Source organism: Monodon monoceros, unplaced genomic scaffold (genome assembly GCF_005190385.1).
Source record: "Monodon monoceros isolate NGI ecotype Baffin Bay Population unplaced genomic scaffold, NGI_Narwhal_1 Super_Scaffold_21, whole genome shotgun sequence".
Taxonomy (NCBI): domain Eukaryota; kingdom Metazoa; phylum Chordata; class Mammalia; order Artiodactyla; family Monodontidae; genus Monodon; species Monodon monoceros.
In genome coordinates, this window is record NW_021703778.1 from 106920446 (window position 1) to 106931870 (window position 11425).

Consider the following 11425-nt stretch of genomic DNA (forward strand, 5'->3'; position numbering starts at 1 on the left):
GACCCAATGCAGCCAAAAAGAGAAATAAAATTTTTTTTAAAAATTGAAAATAGTACACTTGGTATTAAGAGGGATATGAAAATAAAGTAATAATAGTGTTTTAAAAAATAAATAAAAACACAGAGGATAAAACTCAGAAAGAAATAAAGCTCTGGAAAATAAATCATTACCCTATGTATCCTACTTATAGTGATTGTAATTTATAGAAGTCAGTTGTCAGTAACTATAAAGCCAGCTGGTATTATGTCCATCCTCATTTCTTCTCTTGCTTTTCTTTTTTCTGTTCTCTGTTAGTTCCTTTCTTATTTCTCTTTTGCCATACCTTTCTTCTCCTTTTCAAGTTTCACTCTCTCTCTTTTCATCTTCTCATCATCTTCCTTATTTTTAGTCCTATTTTTAGCTCCCGTTCTTCATCTAGTCAAACACATGTTTTTGTGAGGAACTATCACAACTTTTTTTAAAGTTAACCTTCATTAACTAAGCGTTCCTTTTAAACTGGAGAGAGACAAAGATTGATGGAGAGAATTGTTTTCTGATTTTTTAAACCTAAAGCATGCTATATAATGAGAATATACAAAAGAATACTACTTTAAGTCATTTTATGAGTAGTATATAAGGGATACATCCAGGGTTGGTGGTGCCTAAAGCTAAATAGTACAAAATTAAGTATGAGAGTAAATAATTACTTTTAACAAAAGCAATCAAAACAGACTGAAAAATTTTTAAAGATTACAAATACTATATATATCTCAAATACCAGAAAAATAATGTAATATTTTTGTGAATTAACTATGTGACACACCTCTATGATAATTTCCCACCCTCCCCATCCTTTGGCTTCATATTCTTCGACTCCTTCTTCAAATGGCAATGAGTTTACAATATTCCCTGTAGAAAGAATAATAGTCCAGCTACAAGTTTGTGCCCTAAAACAGGAACATGAAATAAGTCCTATCTCATGCAATTCCTATTAATAAAGAACAAAATGAGTAGTACATTTGCAACTGCCTCTGCTCCATTATCAAATACGTTCCTGACAAGAAAAACTCCGTTTTGATTGGAGTCTGATTGGAGTGAGAAACAAATCCTATAACTTTTCACATATGATGATTGGAACAATCTTCCTAAGATCAGTTCTAGTCGATACATTTCCGGCATATTTGTCCTCCACTACCCACATATTACTGGTGGAAGCCTTCCATGATAATTCCAAGCAGAGGGGAAACATTGCAGGATTAGAGAAAGGGCACGGAAGGACTCTGAACAGTGCTTACTCATCTAATTAATATTTCAAAGAAAGTTGATAGCAAGAAATTGTACTGTCCTGATGATTTACTGAAAATAGTTTACCAGGAGCAACATGCTACTGAGAATCTACTAAGCTTCTCAAAAAGAAAACCATTTTCATTCTGAGGAAGGTTTTATTTTTTACATTTTTTTCCGTCAACCTTTTCCATTTTAAGAGTTTGTAGAAGAACGGCTTAAGACCACTCAGTGGTTGTTCCTACCCACTCAGTGGCCTGAGCAGTGGGAGCTGCACACCAGTCTTCAGCGGGGAACTTCTGAGTAGGCACAGAGGGCACCTGCACACCTTCAGACCACTCTGCCACTTCAGGTTGGGCAGCAGTGAACTCAGGAGCTAGAGCGGTCCATTCACCCTGAAATTCCTCCTTGGTCACAGCCTTCTCAGCTGCCACCTGCTCTTCCTTTTCAATCTCTTCTGGATCTCTGTAGAAGTAGAGATCAGACATGACCTCCCATGGTTGTTCACAGAAGATGGTGCCACGCACGCGCAGAACTTCCCGGGCAAGCATCCACCACATCAAGCCCACTGAGTGAGCTCCCTTGTTGTTGCATGGGATGGCAATGTCCACATACCACAGAGGAGAGTCTGTGTTACACAGAGCAATGGTAGGCAGGTTAACATAAGAGGCCTCTGTGAGAGGCTGGTGGTCACCCCTGGGATCAGTAATCACCAGAAATCTTGGCTCCCGAAAGGCTTCCTGGATATGGTTCATGAAGGTTCCAGGAGTGAAGCGGCCAGCAATAGGAGTGGCTCCAGTGCAGCTCACTCGCCAGTATTCCTGGAGGATATGACACTGACATCAGCTGGGTTTTCAATGGCAACAATGGCATGAGCTGCCAACAGAAGCTTCTCCCAGGTTCTCTTCAGATTTATGATGTAGATGCCATCACTTTTCCTTTAGTAGATGTACTGTTCCATTTGAAAGTCAAGGTTGGTGCTACCTAAGTGGGTTTCTGCTGCAAGGAATATGAGGACATCCTCCTCCTTCATTTGCAGGACATCAAGGGCTCCAAACATTGTGAACGTTTCCATTTAAGTTACGATGGGAATCCAGAACAATGCCGTATGGACCCCTGTCTGGGTAGTGGGGAAAGGAACAAGTTTTTGTTTTTAGTGGTGTTCTGATGTCAGCAAGATTTGGGAAAATAGTCTCCAGTAATTCCAGGTTAACAAACTTTGCCTATTTCCCCCCTTTCTTTTGAAAATCCTGCTGACAGGTAACAATTATCAATTAGTGCACACCAAACTCTAAATAACTGAGAAGAGCATTTCTCAGTCTGTGTTCCTTGGAACACTAGTTTCCAGCAATGTTAGTCGTATTATATGAAATGCTGCACACTCTCTCTTCTTTGAGTGTCAAAAGACATATTTGTATGTTAAAGACTCAGTGAATTTTGCATAGATAAACCTATTTAACATTGTTTAACGAAGTTTTTCCCTAATGTGTATGACTGTGGAATCACACACACACACACACACACACACACACTTACTTGTGGGTTTAGGGGGGCAGTTAGTGAAATAGCTAAAAGAGTATTCTGTAGTTTGGAAAATGCCCTCTCCCAAAGAAATCAAAACCAGAGCTAAAAGAATGAGACTTCAAGCCTAGAATTTTAGGTAAATGGAGACAGTAGGCATTTTATAGCTCCTAAAATCGTATCAGTAGGCAGTCATTTGTCATTATTCAATATAAAGACCCTGTTCAAGGCTATTGCTATGTCAGTAATTGTAAAAGGGCATGTCCAGTAATTCGGCCCATCTGATTTCCCAGGCCTTGTAAATATCCACTTCAATGTGGTACACAGAAAAGCTGTAGCAGACTGGGCATATTGTGAGCCACAGGCAAAATACTCTAAGTTCAAGCATTTATTGAATTTTACTTGCCAGTTTTCATGGCATGTGTGATATTTTTAGCTGACTAGTGATAGTCATTCAATCCAACAATATTACACATTTTATATGAGAAATGAGCTAGTATATTGACAAAGACTCTCTCCTTGACCAAACTTTAGTCAGGCTCCCCAGAACTCTCTTCTTATGTAGGTCTAGACCTTTGGACTTCCCTGTCTATCTTTATATCACCCAATTTTAGCAAAAACCCTGTTTAGTCAGTTTTGCAGGAATCTCCACCCTCAATATCTGATCAAATTCCTTATTCCGCCATCTTCCCCCAGGGGATATCTGATCACCCTGGCCTACCTTCAGCAAGAATCCTATCAAGTCAGTTTAGCCAAAATTCTCCCTTACCTTGATGTTTCCTCTAAGTAATTTTCCATCTACTGACCCCCACCCTGCTCCTTGGTTATAAATCTCCACTTCCACGTATTGTTTTTAGAATTGAGCCCAGTTCTACATTGCGGTCTCTTTTCCCATATTGCAGTAGTTCCTGAATAAAATCTGTTTCTACTGCCTTAAGTACTCTCCATCTCTGGTTTTTCCTTGACAATATGCAAGATTGTAATCATTAATTTGCAGCAAAAAGTAAAGAACACTTGCATTAACTTGGGAAGACCTTATTAAAAGTACTAGAGTATGTTGAAAAATTAGACTGACAGCTTTGAAACACAAAGTCCTCTGTTTATCCATAAAACAGCTATATGATTGCCACCAGCAATTCTAAGCTTCCATTATGAGTGAACCTCTGTCTGCCCCTTTAGAGAGTGAGAAAAGGGCTCAGACTCCAGACCCATTCAATTTTTGGCTCCTCTGCTCAGACTGCCAATTAGAGCATCTTGTGATATGGACATCTGTCCACTGGACTGAGACCAGCTCATTTCACAAAGCAGTTGTCAAATGATAGCAACTTTCTGTGACAACCTGTGTTGGATTCAGACCCATGCCCTTGGAGGTTATGTGGCTTCCTCTCCTATCTCTAAATCCTTTAAATGCCCAGAACTTAGGCACACTAATTTTCAAAGCTAACTAACTATAAAATCAGAGTCATCCTCATTTCCCTTAATTCATGGAAATTTTACTGGTGCTTGCATTTATTGTAGAAAAATGATCTCCTAAGCAAATTTTTATTCTTGAAAATCTTGGCATTATTTCAAGTCATTTTGAAAGAAATGTATATGTTTAACTGTTTCAGTGAGTGCTTTTTGAGCACCTAGTACCTGTTAGGCAGTGTGAAAATGCTACCAGTTTCCCTTTTTGTTCCTGAATATATCTACTGAATAGCTGAGAAATTCATTTTAGCTCTTCACTATGACTAGTTTTTTTGTTTTTCTTTTATTTGTTTTTGTTTTTCATTTAGTACAGTGCAGGATAAGAGGAGCAAAAAGTTTTATAAAGGGAAAGGTAATGTTTGAAATTATATTAGTTTGAATTTAGTTTAGTTCCTCAACTATATATAATTACTTTGAAGAGGAAAAATCATAAGAATAACTTTATTGTTATATTTTTGCCAGTGGGTGTGTGAAGTGATTTAACTTACAGGTAATGATTATGTAATTGTATTGATACAGGGCATACAGCCTACCAAGCTTAGTGAGTCATCCAAACTGACAAGAGGAGGTGTAAAAATTCTGCCTGCTTCTTTTCTGTTTCATATCCCTGTCTTTACAAAGGAGAGAAGTCTTTCTCACAAGTGAGGGAGGGCGGTGGTAAGTGAGGCATCAAAGCTCCAAGATCACAGATATAAATGCATCAAGACAATGTGTCAATTTCTTGTGGTATAATTTAAAAATTAATTGGGTGGTGGTGAAATTACCCAGCCCAAATGATGACTGTGCCGTAAGAGATACAATTCAAATGGCTGTCAAAAGCTACCTCCCATTCAGAAATGAAGTTCTAAACTTTACAGAGCGGAATTAAGAGACAAATTAATCTCACTGAACTGTTCCATGTTGTTTGTCCCTGTTTTACCTCTTTAGGACACATTTGTTGCATAAACCCAACCATTTATTTGGACAGGAAAAAGCAACACAAAATATGAAGGTCTAGTGATAGCACTGTATCCTGAGGTAATTAAAATTTCTATTTTTGCAGCCAATGGCCCCTGTAGCCATAGCTGATTAAAAGTACAAAAATTTAGATCTGGAGAATAATTGTGCCAAGGACAATGCTTGACCAAATGTAATTAGCTGAATTTAGATAAATTCTCAATCTGGCTTTCTCTAACTTGAATAGAAAAATCACACACTTCATTGAACATGAATAGATTTGAAAATGAACATTTGGATTATATGTGAGTATATTTTTCCCAGAATAATAGGCCCAAGATTTTTCGATATGCTAAGTGGAAACTCTCTGTTGACCCAAAGACTAGATCAGCCTTCTGTTTTTACTCTGTAGTTCTATTTGCTGATTTTTGTTAATATTTATCATAAGAGAAATAGGAGGCAAGGGAAAGCAGGAGAATAACAGATCCAGTTAAATCCTTACTCTTTGTTTTTGCAGTGCTTCTTGTTCTTTTTCTAGAGAGAATTAGAGATAAATGGTATGGTATTATATTTGCTCAGATAGCAATACAAAAATGCCTATTTCCATCATTTTCAGTAATAGACTTCCAAGCTATATTTTCCTCAAACTTGATCCTCATTATTCCAGTAATATTTAAGCTATTAATTTCTCCAGAGAGTGCTTTTTGAAAATGGTAAATTATAAGACAAATCCCCAAATTACATTTTCTTTAATTTACAGTATTGTTCAAGCTCTACTGTTAGCATAAATGAATAGTCTGAGCTGCAGTCTGAAATAAAGCCTTGCACGTTAAACAGTTGGCTTGGAAATGGAAACATTAAGAATATGATTGAAATTTTTTACAGAAGATGAAATAACAGCATGCGTAAAAGCTCATTTATGATAATTCTAACATTTCTGCTAGAGTTATATAAAAGTAACAACATTTACCAAAAGAAAAAAAAAAAAGGAAGAAAGAAAGGTGAATGGTTTCACTTCTAACCAATTGCAATGATATCAATTTTGCCCTTAGTGAAAAGTGATTTTCACAGTTATATACATTTCATTTTTTTCTAAGTTGTAAGTTTACCCTCTTGAAGGAAGAAAAAAGGCTTTTCAAAACAGAAGTCAATTGAAGCAAAAGTTGTCGTGTTTGATGTCTAAAATGCAGTCATATTACAAACACGCTAAAATAGCAATAAATACAGTCAAAGAACATGTTACCCTGAAAGACATTGAGGTCTACAAAGGTCTAGAAACAGCAGTACATTTATCTTATTATAAAAAGACATTAATTATGCTAATGTGCAATGAAATCATGTGAAATTTCTCTCAGAATCTAAAGGTATATATATATATCTATCTATCTATATAGATAGATAGATAATTTTTTTTTTAATTTTTATTTTTTGCAGTACACGGGCCTCTCACTGTTGTGGCCTCTCCCGTTGCGGAGCACAGGCTCCGGACGCGCAGGCTCAGCGGCCATGGCTCACGGAGCCAGCCTCTCCGCGGCATGTGGGGTCTTCCCGGACCGGGGCGCGAACCCGTGTCCCCTGCATCGGCAGGCGGACTCTCAACCACTGCGCCACCAGGGAAGCCCTAAAGGTATATTTTAAATCACTTATTTAGGCAATCTCGTTTCACCCTAGTAGTTATATCTGTTTGCTTTATTTTTGTTTTTCCTTTGTTAGGGGTGGGGTCTTGAGAAAGGAAGATAGAAAATACTTTTTATAAAATTATGAAGAAAGCTGGTCTTCTTAAAGATATTGATAATCTGATGAATTGCCAATAACCATCTGAGGTCTAAGCAAGCATTTGTAATTCTTCAAATGAAAAACTTTAAATTCACTCAGAGACTAAGAAAATCACTTCCTCCATCTAGTGGTAACTGATTGCAATTTCTCCCTAATTCTAAAACACATTTCAGCTTCTTAAAAATGTCATTTTGTTCTTATACCCATGCTTGTGTCAGATCGTTGTATTTATGCGGAAAATTAAGCTAAATTTTGTTAGCTTTCTGAAAGACTTTACTACCGTCTGAAGAGATGTGGCATTACTAGCTGCAATATTTCACCCTTAAGCCAAAATAAGTAAAGCATAGTCCCTGTTTACAATCTAGTCAGGGAGACCTGACATATATGTATAAAGCGGGGGGCGGGGGGGTGGATAAAAGAGAGCACTTACTAATTATCAAATGAGTGATAAAGGCAGATACTATTGTACAAGAACTCTGAGGAAGGTGTGGTTTTTCATGGTCACCATTGATTGGAAAAGGCTTTTCATCATGGGATGATGGAATGCGTGGAACTGAAATGGCCTTTAAAGAGATGGTAGGAATTACATAACCAGTTAATAGGCAAATTTTAAGGGTTTTGAACAGAAAACTGACATATTGAGCTTTGGGAAGATCCTCTGGCATTGGTGTGTAGGATAGTTTGATGTGGGCAGAGAACTTATTATATATATTTGAACCCATATTTTCCCCCAGCACAAGCAATACTAAGACATCTGCTGCCCTGGTTACATGGTACTTTGTTCCTCACCTCTCTGGGCACATAATACTTCCTTATGAGATGTTATAAGTCTAGAATTAGCTCTATGATAATTTAGACTCATATAAGTGATCCCTTCAAAAAATATTCATAAGCATGTCTAAAATGTAGGTTTAGTAAGTATATCTTCCTCAACACTGATGTCGATTCCAACTGCATTTATATTTGGGATTCAGACATCACAATGATAGTAGTAATCATTAAAATTTCCATTTGTTGAGGATAATATGCCAGGCACTAAGTTAGGTGCATTTGTTCAGTGAATACTTACTGAGTGCTTATTATGTGCCAGGTAGGTTGTTAGTAATTCTTAGGATAATCTAATGAGTTAGTTATATTCCTCCAATTTTACAGATGAGAAAACTAAAGGTTAAAGGGGTTAAGTATCATTCCCATAGTTGATAGCTAGTATATCTTTGATTTCAACCCAGATCTCTCTGATTCAGTAAGATGTGTCAGAGGTGGAACTGAAGAAGTATTTGGCCAGGATGCAAGATTTCTGAATGCCTGTATCTCATTCTTTCATAGCAATACCTTTCTTTTCCCTCCCCTTCCCTCCATCCAAACTACCCTAGCCCCCTTGCAAGGGTTATAGACACAGAGCCCAAAGCCAGGTAAATGTGACTTCCTTATTACTATAAAACTTTTGTCCAAAGCCTCAGAGTATGAACTAAGCAGGAACCAGTAACCACATCCCTTTTCATAGCTTGGTGTTTCTCAAACTCTCTTCCTAAGAAACAATTTAAAAGATGTTATTTCATTTGCCATATTAAAGTATCCTGTGACCAAAATATCATGGAATTACTGAATTGTATATTTTCCTCTTGGTGTTTAAAAATACACATTAACAGATTAAGAACTGAGAAGTCCCACAGGAAAACAAAGATTGGGTAAGTCTGCTAGAGACAGTTTTTCTCAAATTTGTTTGACCAAGAATTCTCTTTCCATAAAACTAATAACACACTGCAGAACAGTGTCCCATGGCCCAGCTATCACAATGACAGACTTAAGCAAGCTAAAAATATGCTAAAAATTAATCCCCTCCAATCTTCCACTGGAATTAATGTAGCTCCTTCAACACCTATAAAATTGAGTTTCTCTGACCCCAAACATTTCATGTGCTCACTTTTCGTAAATGCCAGTGATGCAGCATGGTACATAAAGAATATGATTGCAAGCCTCACACTCACAAAAAAAATTAGAAAACACACTTCCAGAATAAATATGACCACTGCTTCAGCAATTTACAGTGCAAGAATTAATTACTTTTAAATAGCATTCCCCAAACAAAACCAATGCAATCAAATCAGGAAATACTGAAATCTAGAACCATGTGATTCTTAACCAGCCGTAAACTATAACAAAGAAAACAGAAGAGAGGAAAAGAAAAAAAGCTTCTTGGTTTCAGCTTCCCTAGGATGCCAGTCAATCCATGTCACTTGTCTCAAGTCTCCCATCTGTGAACTTAAATTTCACTTGGGAGAAAGAGCCCATGAGGTTAACTGTGACCCTAGAATTCCATATCCTGAGGGGAAAGGGGAGCAGATGGGAAATCCATCATTTATGCACACTGCTGCACTGCCACTCTCAGAGAGTACTTGAAACACTCCTGTTTTCTTTCAAATTTTAGAAATTGCATTTTGGGCACTACCACTCATAAAGTCTTCTCTGAAGCCCCATTCTCCACCTACCATCTATCCTGTATATCTAAAACCTCAAATTTTCTCTTTCTACCTCTCCTTGGTCCCTGCATTCCTAGCACCCGAGTCTGAATTGACAGTGGTCTCCCTCTAGGAAACAGCTTCTGTGATTTCTTATGAGCAAAGAGCACCACATTTATATCATGCAGTTCACACAGTCCTAATCTCCTGTACTTCCTCCTGTGTTTCTTCTCCTCAGTGAGATCCCACAATATGATGGCCGAGGGCTGCCAAGATGCTGCTGCCCCTGCCTTCTCCTCTTAAATTGCTCAGGCCAATCCTTCCATCTTCCTAGCAGAGGAAGCCCTTTTTTTCCCCCACATTTGCCCCAGCTGAAAAGAATCGCTCAACAGTTTTCTGAACTGGACCTGCTGGTGGTGATGCAGCTTAAAGGGTCTACTGATATGTAATATCCATGTGCTCATAATACAACCTAGACCTGAATTGCTGTTTTCACCTGAAGTCCATAACAGAAGTCATCTGGAGAAAGCAGATAGATCCCCCAAAAATGAAAGAGAGAAGCCTAAGACGAACTTCACGCTTTCAAGCTTATGAAAATATTTGTCAAGTTGCCTGGACAAACAAACATCTTTGTGGTGAGAAACTCTAGAAGGAATTTATCATGAGAGTATTTTTATTTACCATTACTTGGCAACTAATGAACAGTGCTTTGATTCTTATTTTGTAGGAAATACAAGAAGAGCTGATGAGGTTCTCAGCTTTAAAAGACATGGTCTCCCACCTTCCATAATTTATTTTGATACTTATATGTGTCCTACAGTATTTGCTGCTAACACTACATGATGAGTAGCAAGCTCAAAGTTACAATAAATTATGCATAATGTAGTCTCTTGGAAGGTCTATAAATACAGTGTGAAGTGTTCAGCTTGTTATTTGATGCAACATCTGAAATCAGATTGCTTTGATGCAAATGTTTATCTCAATATTATAATTGTGGCATGAATTCTGAATTTATTTTGTTTGTAAAGAACATTTTATTAATTAGTTACACTAGTCTCAAGGGTATTCAATTTTTCTAAAGACATCAGTGTCAAAACTTCTGCAAATATAAAATAATAACTCATTTTTAAAAGAAGAGAAGTTTTATTAAGTGATTTTAAAAATACCATTTGGAGAATGTAAGTACTACCAGGGGGTATATTTTCTAAACATTTCTAGGCATTGAGGAATTTACTAATTTTATTATTTATTGTTTCTCATTATCATCCCTTGTAATTTCTTTTGACAAAATCAGAGTACAAGGATCTTATCTTTGTGTTCAGTTGTTATGAACTAAAATATCCAAGAAATTTTCCTTTATGTTCTAATAAAATTATCTGTAATTCTTGCTTCTCTTCCATTCATATATATTGTCAAACTATTGATTGGGATGAATCTTTGTATAGGACAATATTGCCTTCATTTGTTCCCATTTAAGGGTATGACTTTCAAGAATGAAATTGAACTTTATGTATGAACTTTATGTATGAAATTTATTTGAGACTGAATTTAAGGTAAGATTCTTTCAACAGATTTGGGTTTTCCTCTAAAAAATATCTGTGGGGACGATAACCTAGAAGCACTTTTAAAAAAAATTCTCACCTTGGATTTTGGGGGTGAGGGCACATAGATAGTAGGAATTCCTGCTCCACAACCCCACTCTCAAGATCCCTTGTGTCAGTTCAGGTCTTCCAAAAATCAAATGCCCAAACAGGATTAGACACATAAGAAATTTATGGGAAAAACAAACAAAAACGCCTGGGGGATGAGAACAGGGGTAAATAGGGAGAGCCTTCAGAACATATTATCAGAAGATTTCAGATTATAGTGTCATTCTGAGAAAGCCTTGGCCAAACCAATGGTGTGTCCCTGAGCAACAGTTGCCCTTAGAGGAGTCCCATGTTTGGCAGAAATAGCTCAGCTCTAGTACCTCTGCCAAGCTCAGTCATTGACTAAAAGCACCT

General features: G+C 37.2%; 1 pseudogene; it reads right to left on the reverse strand.

Annotated features, from left to right (window-relative positions):
- Positions 1 to 1481: 1481 nt before the first annotated feature.
- LOC114904592 lies at positions 1482 to 2323 on the reverse strand (annotated as a pseudogene).
- Positions 2324 to 11425: the final 9102 nt, after the last annotated feature.